This window comes from Coenobita brevimanus, chromosome 105 (assembly GCF_032717465.1).
Source record: "Coenobita brevimanus isolate Jiangsu-jjx chromosome 105, ASM3271746v2, whole genome shotgun sequence".
NCBI lineage: Eukaryota > Metazoa > Arthropoda > Malacostraca > Decapoda > Coenobitidae > Coenobita > Coenobita brevimanus.
In genome coordinates, this window is record NC_137058.1 from 14470060 (window position 1) to 14486747 (window position 16688).

Here is a 16688-nt window from a genome sequence, read left to right on the forward strand (position 1 = left end):
TGGGGCTGACGTAGTTTATCCCTGTGGGCAGCATATCACCTGAACACAATGGATTTCGACCGAACTTTTATCAGTGTTGCAGTATGAGGAGACGATGACATGACTAGATCAACAAAGTTATAGGGTCAAAGATCAATGTCAAATGGATGTCGGCGCGATATCTCCTGGACCCTTTGATGGATTTTGACCAAACGATGACACAGTACGAAAGGACGATGAATTGATTAGGTCTCTAAGGTCAAGGAGTCAAAGGTGAAGGTCATATGGGAGTGGGAATAATAATCCAGAACCCCTCAACGGAATTTGACTAAACTTTGTTAGTGATATAGTATGAAAGTGTGATGAGCTTGTTAGGTCAGCAAAGTCAAGAGGTCAAAGGTCAAGGACATATGGGATCAACTTAGCTTATCTTTAGTCTCATTTCAACTCACAATTAACCTTGTCATGGAGGCTGTAAGAAGAGTACATGTACAAGGCTGGACAAAAGCATAATGAGTGACGCATTGCATCGGTAGCTCGGGGCAAGAGTTCTTGCCATCTCATTTGAATTCAGGAACTAAAATATGCCAGTCAGATGTTATGTGCACACACACACACACACACACACACACACACACACATTATATATATATATATATATATATATATATATATATATATATATATATATATATATATATATATATATATATATATATATATATATATATATATATATATGGGTTAGTATCAACGGAGGGACACTTCGTAAGAGTGACAAAACACAGGAGTGACAAAGGAAAAATGAGTTTAAAAGAAGTGGCAAGGAAATTGGTATATTGAAGGAGTGACATATCAAATAAGTGAAAAGTCAAATGAAAGAGGTATTTCAAAAGAATAATACGTATATGTCAAGCAGAATGCTAGCATATAGGCGGTTCAAAACAGTAGTTGATGGTACGATGTTGGAAGTGTTCTTGATGATAAACGAGTTCACAAAAGAAGACCATTGCACAGCCCAAGAGGTTGAATGACTGATTGCTTGAAACAGTTCAACAAAACATAAGCAAGAGCAAATCCAGAGGGTTGAGAGGCTTGCAACCGTTTCCAGAAGACATGGAACCATCCCTCTCGATGAATATCTCCGGGTGGTTTGCACATAATCTACATCGCAGTTCAAGCAATGGCAATGGTTACATGTTGATAGAACGTTTAAGTGATGGAGAACATGAAAAAAAAAAAAAGATAAATAATAAAGGTTTGAAAGGAAACCACTTTAAAAAATGTCTATAATTTTTCTTTTACTTCACTTGAAATTATAACATATCAAGATGGCATACCACGTTGAGTACACCGCTTCCCGTCCGATCAGCGAAGTTAAGCAACGTTGGGTCTGGTTAGTACTTGGATGGGTGACTGCCTGGGAACACCAGATGCTGTTGGCATCCCTACGTGTCAAGTGGGGTTGGTGGAGGATTAGTGCCCCTCCCTGTAAAACAATTAACTCTAAGCCGTTGGCCACCCCGTTTGGGATACATGGCGTCTGGCAATGAATGAATGAAGATATTAACAAATTTTTAATAAATTTTAAAAATCTATATACAGAAAGGATTTTACGGTGTTATGCTTTATTATTTGACAAACCTCATTAATTGTTTTTTTTTTTTTTCAAATTTTGTATAAGATGATCCCTTATAGTTTGTTCATACACTATATTCTTCCTACCAGACGATTTTATTCAGCCTACGACAGATTTTTCATACCTGGATGGATTAGTCATAGCTTTCAGTAAGCACTCATAACTCAAAACGTCTTCCTACACTGGAGAAAATCGTTTGAATGTAGCACGAACATAGTATACAGTCGTAATTGGACTGAAAGAGTAAAAGCGTTTGTTCACAGCTTCCTCACTCCCATCTATGCTTACGAGAAGAGAGCCTGTGTCCATCTCTCAGATCTCATTTCCTCTTTATCTGTGGACGATATTTTTGGTCATCTAGTTTTACTGTATACTGGGTTAAGTCGCTCCAAACGACTATTTTTTTTTTTTTTTATGTGTCCGACTCTGGGCATAGGCTTCACAGCCTGCTATCAAGGCCCAGCAGTCCTCCTACATATCTTACACCTCTGCATGTCACCACTTCGGCGCTAACACCCACCGTCCATATCGAATACATGCTAGGGCTGTCTCATACAGGACTGGTGTATTGGTATTAGCGGGGGTATTTTTACGACATGTCGCCGGGTCTTCTGGTAGATCAGTAAAGCCTGATTTAATGAAATTCAAATCCTTAAACTGTTCCCTGCCCCAGCCGGGATTCGAACCTGGGTCCGGTGGGACTGCAGGCCACCTCTCTACCAATTGAGCCACCGCTCAAGAGACTTTACTAGCCCCAGATTAGCATGGTCAGGATTTGTACATGAGTGGCAAGGTGGTACCTGATTCAGTACCAACTTTGGAAATGAAAATAAATATGGAAATGATATAGATTTTAATTACAAAATTTTTTCACTGTAATGCAATGTATTTGCAAGAGTTCTAACCTAAAACTACTGAGAAACAAAGAATAATATAATTTCTATGAAATAAATAATGGACAACTATGTAGCAGCAATGGGAGTGTTGGACTCATCCCGGGGCACCATTACACGTCCACCTCCGCCTCCTCCACTCCCCCCCCCCCATATTGAATGTTTCTGTTGTTTACCTTCTTTTGTATAACACTCTTTTAGCTGCAAAATAACACACATAAATTTAATACATAATTATATTAACTAGTAAGCGTATGCAGCCTCGACCTCACGTTAGTGGCAAGGTTGTACCGAATAATGGACCAAGAAGCATAAAACCGAAATTTTACACGGGAGCAAAATCTACCCACCATGCACGACCACAGCAGACCTTGAACTGAGAATACTGGGGAGGGCGGCCACAGACGCCCATAGGCGGCGGCGTGGTAAAGTTGAATAGGCCTATGGTACCGACTTTGGCGCCACCTTGCTAATCTACAGTAGGGCTAGTGGGGTGGTTGAGGCTAATTGTTCACTTAATACTATTCAGGTTTTAGCAAGAGGTTACTCTTGCTTAAAGGTCAGAACTAAAATGACTACCCACGGTGTCCTACGATTCTGATAGGGAAATAAAGGCTGGATAATAGATATTACAGATTATCTTTATGCATTGTATAAAGATCGTAGTTCCCTTCCTCACAGTCCAAAACTACGTGTTTCATCTTCATCTCTTTCGAACTCAGTATCGATGCAATTTCTTGCCCGACTTTTCTCCTTGAATACCATGAAGCATGTTGTATTCTTGTCACTAGTTATCATTTTTGGGGTCAACTAAGTATTGGATAAATGTGTGAAGGCTGTATCTGATCATGCCTGTTTTGTTAGTTTCTCCTAAGCTGAAAAAATTTCGTCTAGGGACACAAAGCTAAAAATGTGTTACCAGGTTAAAAGAATTATTAATTTTCATTCATTATATTGTCTGTGTGTCTCATTTAATTTCTTAATGTTCATTTGTTCGTATACTTCCACTGGAAGAGGAGCCTATTTCCCTTATATATATATATATATATATATATATATATATATATATATATATATATATATATATATATATATATATTTTTCCGGTGATTTCAGTGTTATTGTGCTTCGACCTTCTGCCGAACCACTTATCAACCTATATGAATGTCTGGTTGTGTATTAACATTCTTCGCCTGCTCCATTTAGTTCTCCAAATCCCCCATTCCTCTTTCATATGCCTCCACGTGAACAGCAGCCATTTTCCTATAGTGTATTTGCCTATTTTAAACCATTTACACCTGAATTCAAAGTCATAACATGGATCAAGCGTCCATTCATAATAGTCCAGGAACGAGAATCTCATTTATACCCATTTCAGAGATGGTTTTGCTTCTTTGTTTTTGTTCGTGAAAGTTTATATGGTTTTAGAGGTTTAATTGTTTCCATATACGAGTAGTTCATATGTTTCTTTGCTGGTTATACAAGGTCGAGAAAATGACAATAGGACAGCTCCATCATATGTACAGTCGCCAAACTTTCCACCTGGGCCACTCAGACGCGAGAGGTGGGTCACGGTTGCTGGCAACAGTGTCTCTCTTTGTCCGTGTGTACACATGCTCGACGAAAGTTCGAATCATCAACTCTCTTCGTCCGTAGTGAACCTCAGGCAGAGTTCATCCCATAGATGGTTGGGTACGGAGTTGGGTGGGGAGAAAAATGTCTCAGGAGTAAGGCGGCTCTCCCATCGGCTCAGCCAGTTACATGAAACTGGTCTCACGGAAAATTGTGTGCCACAGGTCGCGCTGACCAAGGCCAAATAAATATGACTATATTAATTTTATAAGGTAATATATATAATATTATGATGTAAATATAGACTCATATATAATAATATATATTATACTATACTTATTTGGCCTTGGTCCGTGCAACTCCGTGGCACGCAAATAATTCCATGCGACCGGTTTCCTGCAATTGGTCGAGCCGGTGGGAAAGCTGCTGAAGGGGGGGGGGGGGCTTTGCTAGTGAGGAACAGGGCAGGCGCCGGACGGGTGGGGGGGAGGGAGGTTACGTTATGCATACCGCCAGTGATAACAACTGCCGAACTAGTTTTTGAGATCCATTAGCATTCTACTTAATATTTGCATTCTTAACAATACTAAACATTTTATTTTCTGTGTTGTTTTTACATTGCTACCATAACATGTCAGTGCACTATATACTGGAATTGCTCCGAGTCTTTCTATCTCTCTCACTCTCTCCTGACATCATTAATTCTATTTCATACGGGTTATCACTTGATAACATTATCAGTATAGGTTGAAGAGGAATGCATTTACCTGATATCTACGTCTAGTTACAAGTAAGATTACCTGCCATATTCACATCATGAATGACACTGACCAATAAACATTAGGATAATGTTTACACACTGTTAACGGTTGCTTATTTCCTCGTTGGCAGTACTTCAGGTGGATGTTTTTATGTGTTCTGTGGTGCACCACGTAGAGGTAGGAGGTTAAAATACCGTCACCTCAACAGGCAAATAGTTTATGCGTACTGTTGTGGAATGTGGCTATTATATTATCAGCAGTGATAATGACTTACCGTACCAAATTTCATATGACTAGGTCATTACAGCACACCTTTATACTTCATTCGTCTAATGAATGGCTGAATTACACATTACAAGGAAAATTGATTTTGAGCGGTGCCGCTTTTGTGTGAGGTCACACATTTATACGCTCATCGATTATTCACCGAACAAATTATCTCACATTATTGCAAGATGAAGACCCCACCGGTACATCACAGTATGCAAAAACATCCAGTCATTTTAATCACAATTGCCACTGATTCATGAATTGTTGGGACATTATAATCACCATTGCCTGTGATATTACTTATGTGATTGATAAATGCAAACATAACGAACATGAAATTATCATTGCATGCTGGAACACTTTTTTTTTTTTTTAATCCCACGAACCTAGGTTCTTTAGTGCCCGTCACCGAGGCCCGGGGTGCGAGGATATGTGATGTTGGTTGCTGCCTGGCTGCTACTAAGACCCAGGTCATAAGATAAAGGCCTGGTGTTTATTAGGAGAAACCCATCTCTTCTGACGAGGGTGGAACCACGTCACACGGATCGACTAGCGGAAGCGTTAACTACCACGTCATCCACAGTACTGTTTCACATATTTAATATATATCAACTATTAAAACAATTGCCGTGTTTCCATTGCAAGCACAGTGATCCACGTAATGATTAAGTAATGAGACATGGGTTTATCATGTAATAATGAAAAAGAATACGTTTATAAATATGTAATATATGTAAAGCTGTGATCTTTCAGATTATTTTACTTACTGTTATCAATACTCGCATTACTTTCAAGAAGTTCCTTTGAAATTCTATCGGCTAAAAATTGTCGACTAAATATTGAGATGAACTCTGTTTGAGGTTCACTACGGAAGACGAGAGTTGATGATCCGAACTATCGTCGAGCATGTACACACGAACAAACATATACACTGGTGCCAGCACCCGTTACCCACCTCTCGCGTCTAGGTGGCCCAGATGGAAAGTTTGGCGACTGTACCATAGGTTTTCAACATTTTTCCTGCCAAGTACCAACTGATTTATCAGACTAGCGACCCATACCCCCATCAGTGTAACAGTGAATATAGAACTGCAGTATATTTAGGCTTATAAAATAGGCCTCTATAATGGTACTACAATGGATACTATCAAAGGGTCGACACTGTATTGATATTGTTAAGAAAATAAGCATTAACATCGTTATCAATTTACGGTGGTATTACAAAGAGTGAAACAAGGTAGTCTATGCAGAAAATAAACATTAGCACCAATTCAGTGTTGAATGGTGCTATACTGGATACTGTTAGACAAATGAAATTATAATTACTTGATTTGGCAAGTAATCATGAACACCTTGTTTTGAATACGATAAATGGTATTAAACTTCAGTGTGATGGCCATCCCTGTTCTGTGCAAACAAGTTTCTCAGTTCGACATAAACATACTCGAAGGTTATGCTCCACATTAAGCCGTGCTAGGTGTTTAGTTTTCATGGTCAACAGCGTTGAAAATCTTTGCTCACATAGGTAAGCACAAGGGAACATCAGCAAAGACTTCACTGCAACATCAGGTATAGCAGGGTAAAGCTCACTTTTTTAGATGAGTATTTGGTTAGGGGAAGTGTGTCAAATGCATCCTTTGCAACAGAGTCGTTCAACAACTAGAAATTCTTCTTGCATGTTATCTGGGAGAAGATTCACACAAACAATGAATGGGTTTCTAATCAGTTTTTATTCCAACTCACTCGGTTCTGGGAAATAAGATGCGTTTGCACAAGGTGCACCAGTTCTAGTTTTCTAGCACCTCTGCTTTGATCAAGTGGCTCACCAAGGTGATCAAACATGCTAAGACTTTCGTCTTTGACTTTCACTTCCCACAGCTCCATATTCATGATGAATGATCATAGTTTGTCCATGAAATCAATCACTTTGGTATAATGGCCATGGCGGGATAAATTTAACGAGTTTAGACGTAAGAATAAGACTTTCAAGTAGACCAGCCTTTTGAGCCACTGGTTGTCTGACAGTTTCTTGCTGAACGCTAGCTACTTTGTTTTGTTTAAGTTTGAAGCATTCAGAAAGCTCCTCCTTCAGTGACTCTACTCTTGATTCCACATGTCCCCGTGACAACCAGCGAACTTCGGCATGAAAGAGCAATTTTTCTTTACCTGTTCCAACCTCTTGGCGCAGTAAATTGAATAGTACTGTATTAAGGACACTTGACTTGATGGTATTTACCGTGTACACAGCATCAATTACTGACCTTAACCATGAAGGGTGAATTTTTGAGGCCAGAGCATATCCATGACGCATACAGTGAAGATGCCCTGTTTCAGGATTAGCCTCATTCGCCCTTCCTGGAAACACTGATCGACATTCAACCATTGCTGGTGCTCCGTCAGTTGTGCACACACATTCATTATTCCAAGAAAATCCCTCAGCTTGTCAAAAAAATAAGACTTAATGGAAAATGTCCTCACATCTTGCAGTCAACTTCAAAGCATGTCCAAACAAGAAATCCTCCTTGAAAAATCTCTCGCTGATGTAACGCACAAACACCAGGAGTTGGCCACAAGCAGCCACGACAGTCGACTCACCGAACTGGATTGCAAATTTCCTTAAATATGCCCTTATTTTTTCAGTGCTCACTTCTTATATTTTGACATCTTTAGACATATATAATTTTCGATGATTAACAGTATCATTTGAAAGGAGTACTGATGTGGCCTTATGCTCACAATAACATAAAATAACTCAGCGAACTATATCTTTGAAGCAATGGACATATACAGGTAGCTTCTCTGCATTTTTTTTTTTTTTTTTTTTTTTTCAGTGCTACCAGGTACGATGTATGTAATCCAGATTCATTTTGTTGCTGGACCGTCACAAAAGATCAAAGCATGCTCACTTTAGTCCATTTTCCTTATGCTCGAAGATGGCAGCATTCTTTCTTTTCAGATTTGGATGACAATTATTCAAATCTCGCTTGACAAAGCTTGGTTTCACGCACTCCAGTGATAAAACTTTGTGCCATATGACACACTGTGGAAATTCACACCCGTCTTTGATGATGGTAGTGACTCCATATTGAATGTAGCTTTAACTCTGCTGACGTTTCTTCGCTGATGAGGGCGTAACGGTATCTAGAACCGAAATAAAACACTTTTATATCCATTGACACTAAAACATAGCTAGCTGTTTAGTCCACAGGCTAGGTGCTGAAACCCTCCCTTCCCCCGGGGATTTTTGCTGATAATTTTCTAATCTTATAACTGAAAAGATTCAGCATCTGCTTGTCTGTCATCTGAAATCTGTTGTTTTTGACAGCCAGAGCAAAAATACTTAAGGGATTCAAACGATAACGTTGTCATCAGAAAATGCGTAAATTGCATATTAGGAGAAGTAAATAGCAAAAGAAAATATGCATGTGTTGCCGATTTTTAAACATTTACATGTTTGAAGCACTGGTGCAGTTTATTTCTGGAAGAAAATGAAAATATGACCTTGTAAACTAAGCCAGAAAATCAAATATTTAATATCTGCGAATGGATACTATATATATTTGCTTTTTTCAAAGTAAATATGACAATGTAATCATTCTAACAATGTCATCCATTAATGAAACTTCATGAAACTTCTTATCAAGCGCATTATAAAAAAAAATGTATAAGTGTTACCGTAAATAATTTTTACTCGTGAATTTTCTGTGGCACAAGGTAGTCCACAGGATATATCTATCAATAAAATAACTTAAATAAGAATTAATATTAGGGTTCAAATAGTCACTAAAACGTAGTGCAAGTTATTATTATTTAAAATAAAGATGCATGGTAAAAAAAAAAAAGTTTTCAAAGAAAATCATGTAGATAAACAGAACTTGTCATGTTATTTGGGTATCATCTTCAAAGAAGCAGCCTATATGATTAACAACTTCCGGGTCATCTTAATCCTCTTGTGTCTTCTCTGGTTTCACCAACAACACATCCACCAGCTCCTGTGGCATGAGAACACCTGATCACTCAATTCCATCTTCCAATCAGAAATTTCCCACCCATGAAATTCTGGTACAGGTAAATTTGGGTTTGCTGTGGCTGCCTGGTTCCAAATAAGGGCCTGAAAATTAGCTTTTCTGATGTGCATTCTCAAGGAACCTCCGCCAGGGGGCAAGAGGCTCATTTCCACTCCATTGTAACTCATGACCAGTGGTGTTGATTCTTTAGTCCTGAACTGTTGGATGACCTCATGTCTTAGTTTGTTGATGTCTCTAGTAGATGATCCACCATAAAGAAGGCATGTAAAGTGCACAAGCTCAGCTAGAACATAATCAGAAAATTCATTTGAGCTCCCAAGCAGTGCAAGTGTCAAAAAAAAAAAAAAAATGTGAATGTTGTCTGTGAATCTTAATCAAGGCAATGCACATGTGGTGTCACAGCCACTGAATGCATGAACAGCAGGAAGAATACAGTAAACAACTTTTCCTACATCCTGAATTACGCTTTGAATGCCTATCAGTAGTCTATTATTGCCTATTCCTGTATCGAACAGAACTGTCTATGTAATGTTCTGAGCATACTTAAGAAGAATGAAAAGGTCAGTGTCGCGTGATATGGAAGTTAGTGTGGAGTCGGATGCGCTTTAAGCTGCAGTATGCAAGTAGTGGAGCACAATCATTGTGTCTGCCTCCTCTTGAGTGAATCTCAGTTCATCAGTATCTTCAGAAATGGTGTACAAGCTGTCAGTGGTTGTCAGACAAGTACACATAGCTGCATAAACAAAGTATATCTTTCTCCCCATCATTCTAGCATATTTGTCTTGCTTCCGTTCATTGAGGAGGAAAAGGGTGAGGCTTTGGTTGTTTTCATCACTGGATAAGAAGCTTTTTCTGGTCTCTTGGAATTTTTGTCATTGGGCTTTTGCTAATGTATGCAGTGGAAGATCCTCTTCGATTTCTTTCAACACTCCTTATTGAGAGAACATGATATTTGTCAGTCACGAAGTCCACATGAGGCTCTTTAGGGTGCTGTACAAACAAACTTTCTGATAGTTCTCCAGATGTGTCAGGCAGAGCCACTTGAGCTTGGAACAGAGCATTTCTGTCGATGATGTATCTGTTCTTGCTTTGAAGAGGTTTTGAAGCTCTGTGTGCCTCCCCTTCGAGTAGGTGTAATAGCTTGGATTTATCTGCTCTTGTTGGTGCTCCATTTCTGTTAGTCAATGCCCAAGGGACTGGACCCAAGGGGTAGCTTAAAACTCTTTTCAAACTGATGTTTGCTTTTTTTTTCTACTGAAAAAAGAAACAGTTGACCAAAAACATTTCTCCCATTTTTTTTTCTTTTTAAACTGCCCTGTAAGTTTTGCTGACTTGGCTGTTACTGAGAATGTCTTAAGACTGAGTTTCTTAATTTGTGCATCGAAGCTCTTGGTTTTCTTATTAGTCGTTCTTGAATTAATGTCCTGAAAGCATCTTTACCAGTTTTGTCTGCATTTAGAAGGTCACCTTCAGCATCTTTTGGAGTAGGTGCCCCAGAGGAAAGGCAAGAAAGTGAATCTTTATTTTCATTATCAGATGGATTATTAAAGTTGTGTAATGCTTCCATGACTCAGGTGACATCTTCAGTTTTTCCAATCTGTGAACACCTTAGGCCGTTGTGCGAATCATTTTCCTGGCTGTCCGTGACAGCCAAGAGCAGTGTTGCCTAGTGATAAGTACCTCTTGCATGCCTTGTGGTGCACCATCTGTGGTAGTCCAAGTGATTTCTGCTGAAGCCAATAATAATGTCACCACGTAATTTTGCATGGAGGTTTACTGTTTGCTCAATCGACATATCCACAGCATTTCTGGATGATGGTATATCTGATCTACTCACAATGTATCCATTTTGTTCCTTAAGTCTCTCTGCACCAGGACGTGAGTTTGGCAGGTTAAGCATAAAGAAACAGAGGGTATAATGTACCTAGCATAATATTTTGGTGAATATAACTGAAGAACAGAAGGCACATTTTCTGCAGACATTCCAAAGCCCATTCTAGATATTTACCTTAATTTCTCTCTGAAGCTGTAAAATCAGCCATACCTTGTCCATATAGCTAAGCCAGTACTGTGTGTGTGTGTTTTTTTTATTCCTGTTCACCATTACTTATTCTGGTCATGAAATCTGTGAGAAAAGATAGCAGTTTCTGATAGCTATGGTTTTCAGAGCCTTCCCGCAATTTCCCTTCACATGGAATCTTAGCAAGGTGTATGAATGCTTCCCATGTACCCTTATCAAGTTCATCACCACACCCTGACCTCAGTGACTGCAAAAGAAGACTATCCGGTGCCTCCAAAACGTGTTTGTGAATGCAGAGAACCCTGTTATAATGCTTTCCTGTCATCACTTTCTCAATGGACCCATCTGCACATATACCAGCTTCTAGAATAATTTCCTCAAATCCACTGCCCCCAGAGCTTTTTTCAACTGCTCCCATATATGCACAGATAAGATGAAAGACATCCATTCAAATTACAACATTACTGAATTCTTCTGAATTTTGCCAAACAATCTTATAGGTCTTTTTTGCAACAGCTAAATCTGAAGTTATAATTTTGAATGAGTGGCTAACCTCTTTTGATGCTCGTTGGGAACGCCTTTGAATATATTGCAAGTGGCACTGTCATTGACTGGAGCAAACACAAGGGGCATAATCTCAACTGTACTTTTTAAATCTTTTTCTTGGCTACTTGTGAGAGAAACACACCCAGTCCATGATGGGACTATCTGTACATCAGCCTTTGCAATTACTACATTTCGGGTGCAAATCCACAGGATATCAGAAAACATGGCTGAAGAGGACCCTTTACTAGTAAATTTGGTTGATAATATTGTCAAGTTTGGTTCTGCATGACTTTTTACAAAACAAGGCTTAACTTCATTTGGCTTTTATGTAACTGAACGTTCCTTTGTCCTCGGTAGAGAGGAGGGTAACTCAGGAGGGACAGAGCCATCATCTATTGACCCTCTTGAATTATCAGTCCATGGACAGTATGGGTTGTTCCAAGGCCAGATGTTGTTTCCTCAGGTACATCAAAATTACCCCAGCAGATGTGTGTGACAATATTTCTACAAGGATCAAAGGTTTGTGGGAGAACTGTGCCTCTGTCCATACTTTTGCACATTGCTGTTTCAAGCTTAAGAAAACAGATGTAAGGGGCTGTCAAGTGGGGAAGTGAAATATGAATAAAATGCACATAAGTCAATATTTGTCACTGTGGGAAAAGAAATACATTGAATATATCTCCACTACTTAAGGGAGAAAAATCGATGGTCACTGCTGACACGAGGGCTTTCGTCTTATGAAATAAAATAGTAAGTTTTACTTCAATCTGTTTTACTCTACCTATTCTCTAAAGACGATAGTTTCATAAACTCTCTCAGCAGTACACGGCGGAGACTAATCACTCACGAATGCTGAACAGTTGGTACTGTTGGGCTCTTAGAAAGCGTCCTTACCCTTGACAATCGATGATTACTACTAATAAAGACATATTCTAGCTGGTGCTATTTCTTGGCTGGCACAAACAAATTAGTAAATTAATATGAAAGAACTGGTATAACTACCAGTTGATTAATATAAGAAGTTTGTGCAAACTAGGAGTAGCAAATTAATGTAAGCACAATATGGAAAAACGAAACACAATTCTTACATCTAATCAAGCCCAAAGAAAAGAACTATAAATTTATTAATCACAAGCAAAATGAATTCTTACGTTAAAAGATAACTTAAACGAGTAACCACTCACTCACACAATTAAACAACTAGCTAATACTCTTAACCCTAGAAAACACAGAAAGACAATACTGGTCAGTGGAGAAAATGGCGTCGTGCCTGCGAAGAGACTGGGAGGCTGCTACTCAGGCTGAACTGCAATGCGCACTGCTGACGTCCACTGTTGCTGATCATCAATTCGATGGGGAGATGCAGGGGTCGTAGAACTGCTAGAGACTGAATGATAAGCTGCAAGATGAGGTCTTCACTGCCCAGCACTGTTCTTAAGACCCTCCTCCCGTGGCGCACTACACCAACTAACTAATGTTCTCACGCCAGCCACAAAGCAATACATGATCACCGGAAGTAGGCGTGGTCGGAGGAACGATAAATACACTAAAGTATCATTCAGTAATGCGCCAAGGGCGTGCATAAAGACAATCACTGGTGAAACAACAACGAATGTCTTGAGAACAATTCTGATAGGAGCACGGTCGGGACGGTTAGCAGAGTGAATATTTCTGGGCTTTTCACTAATGCATCTTGCGTTCCCATAATAATACAATGTCATGCCAAGCAATAGGTGTGGGAATCATCCACTGTGCCCTGAAAACAGTATAACAAATATCTTCAGCTAATTATTTCACTAATCTTCTTGTCCTTCCAGATGAGTTTTGTTGTTTCTTTCCTTTAACAGCTTAGTCAAGGAAATCTTGTAAGACTTGAGGTGGACTGACTTTATATGACAGCAGGAAATTTGCAGATGAGGGCCAGGGCATTAGTTGTGATTCCAGTTGTGCTTGTGGTGTACCAGTGCAGCCTCTTCCCGTTGTTTCGAGTCTGATGCTGCCACTTCAAATGCAGATTCCACTCCTCGACTTTTAGTTATATGTCATGAGTGCACAAGTTCAGTCTTGTAGTTCGGCTACCAAAAGGTGTATCTGTGAACCAAATTTCTTTACCGCTTTGATTTTAGTTTGTCAGTTTTGTATGAATCATTGAAGAACTCAGGGCTATTTTCTTGCGTTAAATGTTGATATTTCTCTTAAAGCTTTGTCACTCTTTCAACATTTGAACTCTCAATAATGCTCTCCTGAACATAATGGGCTAGGCACTGCAAAGCAGTAGTGTGAGAACTGTATTCTTCTATGGACCTAGTATCTTCTGCAGTACTATCCTTTCTTCTTACATCATCTCTCAGTGTGTATTTTTTTCGGCATGAATTGTTGTAGTGAGCTTCCCTAGCCAACAAATTAATGTCTTGAACTTAAAGAATATCTTCATGTTTTTCTTCTGCAGCATTTTTTTTTTTTTGACTCCTCAGCTGTCTTTGTCACACATTTAACAAGTTTTCTACCTTTCTCTGCTTTGTAATTCGATTTTTGTCGCAGAATATACATTCATCTGCGGGTAGTAGGACACTTGTGATGCAATGACTGGAGGTCCAGAGTTTTTACGAAATACTTGGAGCACCATTAGTTGGAGAACATTGCCGTTTTGCCAGCTTAGATGTATTTGTATAGTTATTATAACATCATCGATGATATCCATGCAAATTTGACGGGAATACACTGGACATTTGAGAACAAATGTGAAGCGACTTTTCACCGCCAGAATTCTGTGACTTAAACGTATTACTATTGTGTCTGATTTTTTGGACACTGGTCTCAGATAGTGGCCTGACTGTCAAGTCTGATTTGTTTTGAAGATAATGAACAATACATATTACACCTGCAGCATTATTTTTCGCTACTTAAGACGCCCTTACCAGGTTCCAGTTTCAGTGGCTTCTCATCGCATTTAGATCTTTCCTCAGACAGTTTGAGTCGCTGTTCGCCAATTAAGTCATATTGCAATCACCTGCGAATGAGAAAATATATGTTAAATTACTTAAGAAAACAGTATGTATTGAGCTACATAAAGAATGTTTTACAAACTATAAGAATACCATAGTCAACATAAACCCATAATTGCCTAGATCTTGAAAAACATGTTATTCAACTTAAAATGACGGCAGTCAGCACAAACAGAGGATATTTTTCGGCAGACAGCCTAAATGCATTTGCTAACACACCCAGGTTTATGAAAATAATCATTCCATAAAATCCCCGGAGGGGTGGAGGGACGGGTGGCCGATTATCTAATAATATCGCCAGTCATTAGATCACACAATGAAAACACCATCATGTACTCATATTATCATCACTGTTGTGAGAACCTTTAGGCAAGTATAATGCCAAAAGATCAAACAGTCAAAACGACATCAGAAGGTCATATTTTTAACACCATCATAACATCACACAATACAGACAACTGCAGGCATTCATTATACAATAGAAACAATTCGAGGCAGACTTAATAACAAAGATCAAACAATAAAAACACCACTAGGCATTCATATTATCAACACCGTGGGAAGATCACACACTAGAGACACTTTAAGGCAATCATATTACCTATCTGTATCTATCTATTGCCAGACGCCTTAATCCCGTAAGGGGTTGCCACAAACAAATCGCCGCCATGTCGCCCTGTCCCCTGGCATTTCACTGCCCTGCTCCCAGGTCACACACACCCTCCCTCATATACCTCTCCATTCCATCCCTCCATCTCATCATTGGCCTCCCACTCCCTCTCCCTCCCCCCTCCACCTCACTCGCATACACACTCCTCGTCAGTCCCACTCTCCATCGTCTCCACATGCATTCTCCTAACGCTTCCTGTCGCATCCACATCTACACAACAACACTCCTTCACTTCCTCATGTATCAGTCTGTCTCTCCACGTGACTCCACATGCTCCTGTCAAATAACTCATTTCCACTGCTCTCACTCTTGACTTTTGTCCCTCCAACAAGGTCCAAGCTTCAATTCCATGCGTTAGAGCTGGTATCACAATACTGTCATGTAGTAACTTTTTCACTTCCATGCCCACTTCCCTGTTTCTTAATACTGCTTTCAAGGAACTAGTAACCTCTATTCCTTGTTTTACCCTTTCAAGCACATCACCCTCTAATCTTCCATCCTTCCTCATCACACTACCCAAGTACCTAAACGCACTCGCATTCTCCATTCCGTCCTCACCCAACCTCACCACATTCACTGACTTCACTTCTCTCCAAGACCTCAACTTTACTCTTCCCTACATTTACTTTTAGATTCCGTTCCTTACACACTCTCCCAGATTCATCCACCAAACCTTGCAGCTCCCCTTCGTCTTTACATAACAATACAGTATCATCTGCAAACAAAAGTACAGGAGTTTCCAAACACTGCCCTCTCTTATTTGGGGCGCTCCAACATCCACTGCCCTACCTTGTATCTCTTTTATAACCCCATCTACATACATTTTGAACAACAATGGATACGTGACACATCCTTGTTTCAATCCAACCTTCAAAGAGAACAATTCACTCAGTTCACTATCCACACACACTGCAGCCTTAGCACCATCATACATAATTATTCTTCACGGCCTTCAACAATTTCCCATCTATTCCATATATTCTTAATAGTTTTCACAATCCTTGTCTATCCACCCTGTCATATGCTTTCTCCAAATCCATGAAGGCCGCATACAACTTCTTCCCCTTATCTAGAAACTTTTCCATTAAAGATCTAAGTATGAATATCTGATCTACACAACCTTTACCCTTCCTGAAACGTCCCTGTTCTTCTCCAACTAATTTTTCTGTTATTTCTCTCTGTCAGTAAGTGTTCTACAATATACTTTTCCTATTACACTAAGAAGACAAATGCCCCTATGATTACCACATACTTCTTTTTCCCATTTTCCTTTTTACAGGGGAATAATTATACCTGACTTCCAAC

The 16688-nt window shown here is 39.4% G+C and overlaps 1 pseudogene; it reads left to right on the top strand.

Annotated features, from left to right (window-relative positions):
* The first annotated feature begins 1305 nt into the window (after positions 1–1305).
* On the top strand, positions 1306–1423 carry LOC145416399 (5S ribosomal RNA; annotated as a pseudogene).
* Positions 1424–16688: the final 15265 nt, after the last annotated feature.